The sequence below is a fragment of the Ostrea edulis genome, chromosome 7, assembly GCF_947568905.1.
Source record: "Ostrea edulis chromosome 7, xbOstEdul1.1, whole genome shotgun sequence".
Lineage (NCBI taxonomy): Eukaryota > Metazoa > Mollusca > Bivalvia > Ostreida > Ostreidae > Ostrea > Ostrea edulis.
In genome coordinates, this window is record NC_079170.1 from 44,503,987 (window position 1) to 44,509,013 (window position 5,027).

At 33.4% G+C, this 5,027-nt stretch overlaps 1 long non-coding RNA gene across 1 annotated transcript; it reads left to right on the forward strand.

The window, feature by feature from the left end:
* The first annotated feature begins 395 nt into the window (after positions 1 to 395).
* Positions 396 to 3,607, forward strand: LOC125657366 (uncharacterized). The gene is made up of 4 exons (XR_007363292.2): positions 396 to 799; positions 1,969 to 2,137; positions 2,423 to 2,604; positions 2,900 to 3,607. It is a non-coding gene; the product is annotated as an uncharacterized LOC125657366 (long non-coding RNA).
* Positions 3,608 to 5,027: the final 1,420 nt, after the last annotated feature.

The following is a 5,027-nucleotide window of genomic DNA, read 5'->3' on the forward strand; positions in this document are numbered from 1 at the left end:
ATTTCTCAATGTTTAAACATATCGGCGTTTTACCTATATTTATATATGGAAATAGGGAAAAGTAAATACAGTCTGTAAAAGTAGAGGAAATTTCCATTTTGATGGGCCCTTATTCGTGTTATAATTCTCGGTAGTTTTTATATTACGATAAAATGAAATTGGGACATGCTGCGCGGTTTTCTTTAAAATTAGCGACAAAACGTCGTCGCTAAAAGCGATCGACACGCGTCGCACAATAAAGTGGTGAAAACTATAAAATTTGTATTGTCCTCTTTTAGTAAATTCAGTACCTTTTGATACACTAAAACAATATACACATATGTATGAAATAATCTGCCAGGTATTCTCTGCTTTTTTAAAAAAGCATAAAACAATTATTGGTTACACAACCTACATGTAACTTCATAAAACACCTATTGAGAATGTTACATCGGCAGAGTAAATTTAAAATAAAAGATAAATAAAATACTTCAATTTCAGATATAAACGTTATATTTGTTCGGAATAGGAATAATTTCCCCCCTGCCAAACAAATAAAACTAAAAATAAGTTCGCATATAGCCTATAGGCCTATAGTTTTATTTTTCCGTGATCGGGATCGCGGGCCCCGCGGGGTTTTCTGAAAGTGTACACGGGGAACACACGTGTTTCCGTTTCAACGAAAACAACACAGCTTCACTGTAACAGCGAAGGCTTGTATTTTACATCTTTAAAGCGACCTGATGTCAGAAGAAGATGCCCTGGAATTTATGTTGCAGGATGACCCAAACGATCATGCATTCAGTATAAACATGTACATGTAAGTTGATGTAACCACATGGCCGACAAAAAAAAATATTCAGTTTTGTTATGTTATGAAAAATTCACGATTAATCAACGCGATTTGATGCCATAATTTGTCGTTTCATGAAAGAAAATATTTATATTTTATGATATCTAAACCAAGTGAATAACACCCAATTGTTTACTAAGAGCTAACATCATTTAATCTGTCCTGGTCCGGCATCAATCCATCTGATTAACACCCCCCCCCCTTTTTTTCCAGAATTCTCTCCGTACCTGACGCGCGCGCGCGAGTGTAAGAAGTGGGTGGATTTAGTGTACAATGATAAGGGGGATGGTGTGGATTTAATCAGACTGGGCATTCATGGCCGCTGGTGAGAGGGCTATTTTCCAGGATTTTCTAATGTTTATTAAAATTTATCTTTCTATGAATTGTAATGATTATCATAATTTGAATTATTTTCTTCATATTGTAACAGAAATATAAACGAAATGTGTTTGGGTCGAAATGGGTTGGGGGGGGGGGGGGGTACGTAAAATCAAAGTCTGATTATGACAAGCTAATGAAAATCATATAGATTTCTCTTTTATCCAAATTCATGTATTTTATGTACACTGAGTAGATTATGACCATAAATTACATGTGATCCATACATGCTGCTACTGGTATGCTATGAGCTGTGATCTTGCCTAGATTTTCTCTAATTTCGACTAAATCCACACCCCATCAGAGTACCATGCAAGGGGATTTAGACACTGTGTACCATGAAGAACCAATTCAATTCTACTTTTATATTTGGGGTCACATTCTTTCCCTCAGAGTTGCAGTATTTTCGCTGAACCCTTTAGGTTTTAACCTGAATTTCTTCAGTACCCCCCCCCCCCCCCCCCCCACTCCCAATGTATATGCTAGGCATAATGCTGACACCTACATCATACATTTTTTTTTTCATTACGCACTCTGCTACACTTGCAATGTATAATAAAATATTCCATTCATATCTAACACATCTATGTACGCAATCTCCTACCAAATGTCACTTCAAATACAGGACATCTCTATCTTTCAATAAATTTGAAATGTACTTAAGTGCGAAACTGTCCCTTGCTACCATGAAACTTATATTTTGCTTTAAAACATAAACCAACAATTCTTAATTGTAATTTCTTATCATCTTTAAAAAGGGTATTGACATCCCAATATTTAGTGGGAAGTTCCCAGGTATCGCCCGCTAGTGACAGTCTGCTGGCAAATCCAGGCATGCGATGGAAGGATGCTTATGTGAAGGACACAGGGACACCTGATCCAAGAACTGTGGCATTTTATTCAGAGTGACAACCTGACATTCAGTTGGTATGACTCTTTGAGGTTAAATATAGGATTAAATCTGTATACATTTGGTTAACAATAAATAATGATAAATAAATCCAGATAATACATTCACAAATGGAATCATGGCATCATGATACACTGAAATGCGTGTTTTACTGTTTTTTACTGCATTACTAGGTATCACATACTTACAAAGAGACAAAATATGGAAAATCATTATTCTGTTTCTAATTATAAGGTATAAAAAAAATGCTGACAAAAAAGGTATGGTGGCCAATACTGATTTTATTTGCAATTGCCTTTCAGATATGGGACCCGATTATTCAGAGAACTGCAGATTTTAGGAAGCTGTTTTTGACAGAAGATTTGGTTTTCTCCATCTGTATTGCCACCAACCATTATGCTGAGATGGTCATATCTAGGGGGAAGGATTGTCATTATGCTTCCCAAGGAAGTTCGCATCCTCTCACTGAAGAGTAATTGTACAGGTAGTACTAGTTTTAAAGTACCGATATCGTGAGTGATTTTCAGTTTAAAACGAATAATAAAATGCATAATAAAAAGATTATCTTTACCAAAATTAATCTTGCTGTGCGTCTAACACATTTATTAGATGTGTACTACAATTACCTCTGATAAAATTTCATAAGTAATTAATGCATACTAGTAATTTTCAGAGGGCCTTGACTATAGAAAACATTTACAGAGCCATTTGAGCATTCAAAAGCTCTGACAATACATTAGTATTTAGGGCTAAGTATTAAGAAATTCTTTTTTTTCCAGATTTTTGTGCATTATCTTATACATGTTTGCTGTGAAGTTCCAGTCGATAGACAGATATTGGTCAATGCATGCCCCTATCGGAACAACCCAGTACAGTGTATCAGGAATGATGTCTAGAAATAAGTTTTAAAAGGTTGAATATAAGAACATTTTGTTAAATATGATGAAAGTACATTTAAATCTAGTGATTGAAAGTTAGTACTTGAACATTCGTATACGTTGAACTTACAGAGGAAAAACGGGTAGTACTTTTTGATAACAGTTAATAAGGTGCTGTAACTCCTGTTGCTTAGCAACCAAATATATTTGAATGCAAAAAATTTAATTATTTTAGATTAACAATAAAGATCTTTGTTTTAATGTTGCAACATTTATTCTATTTAGTGGAACATAATGGCAAAACGTCATATTATTAGAAAATGATGGATATGTACAATGTATATAAAAGTACAAAGTTTCCATTTTATGACCTTTGACCTTAATTCTCTTCATCATATTTTTTGTTAAAAACCTTTTAAAATGATTAAAATTTATTTAAAGATTATATTTTTAAAATAATGTGACATTTACTAATCAACACTCAGTGTAATTGTGTTTAAATTGTGTCAAATGTATGTAGAAAGGCAAATTATGGTCAAAATTGTACTACGAATGTTGTTACTTAGCAACCAAAAATATTTGTTTGTCAATAAAATTGATTAATTTGATTGTGATGTGTTTGTAGTATTTTCAAAGGCACATCAGCTCATACATTTAGAATTTCCTATTTTTGACTCTAATCTAGTGAGAGGGGTCGTAATATATATATTTCAGAGAGAAAAAATTGCAAAAATGTGCACATATATGACCTTTGACCCCTTAGCTCTCTTTGAGGTCATGGGATACCTTGACAAACTTTATCAGAAACTATTCCCTGTCCAATTCCTAACAAAATTATATGTCATATGCCTATCCCAAATCGTGATACATGCAGATTTTATTCGATGTAAAAATATTCTCATTTAGTCTTTAAAAACCTCTAAAATGTGCCGGTAGAGAAAGGGTTAAGCTAAAATTTACAAACAAAGGAATATATGCCGTCAACATAAGCAACATTCTTTGTCATAAAAGAGTTCAGTCGTGTATTTCAACTTATTTCAAGTTCAAGTCTACATCCTGTATTTCTTACAAATATACTTCGACTATTGCATCTAAACTTTTTAATCAAAAGCAAACTTTACAGTGCCTAGATGTAGCCCATGAAAGGTGAAGATAACGAACAGTGATCAATCTCAAACATACTTCTACTATTGCATCTAAACTTTTTAATCAAAAACAAACTTTGAAGTGCCTACATGTACCCCATGAAAGGTGAAGATAACGAACAGTGATCAATCTCATAACTCTTATAAGCAATACAAAATAGAGGGTAGAGCAAACACGGACCCCTGAATATATCAGAGGTGGGATCAGGTGCCTAGGAGGAGTAAGCATCCCCTGTCGACCGGTCACACCCGTTTTGAGCCCTATATCTTCATTTTGACCATCTTATACTTAATCCACGTGTTCTTCGTCTTCTTTCAACTATAGTCCACCTGGACATAGCATTACTGATGATGTTGATATAGTTAAAAATGAGGACATAAAATCACGTATTCTAAAAAGTCCTAAATACAGAGAACATCGGTCTTTCAATTGGCGACAGAACTTCATCTCTATTATGAATTCTATCGAAGATTATGCCAGACGATGGGCTAAATATAAAACAGAAGAACTATTTTAATAATTTCATCACTTATTTGAAAGTATATATAATGTTAGTTGGGATAACATATCTTCGGATACTCCCGTATAATTCTCCCCAATGGTGCCAGGAGCCCATTGGATTGAATGTATCTTATTATCATCATTATTTTTGTTTAAGGCATATGTATAATTTATATAAAAATACATAATATTACGATATGTTTAATACTATATATCAAATATTTGCTAAAAGTATTTTTAAAAGTCGTAAAAATATCATATTCGTTGATGTAGATATAGCATCAGTAGAATAACAGAAATTGCTTTAGGAATATTGTGTAAACATTTTGACCGTGTAGTTATAATAATAAATATTTAAGGATAATATATACATTGTAGACAG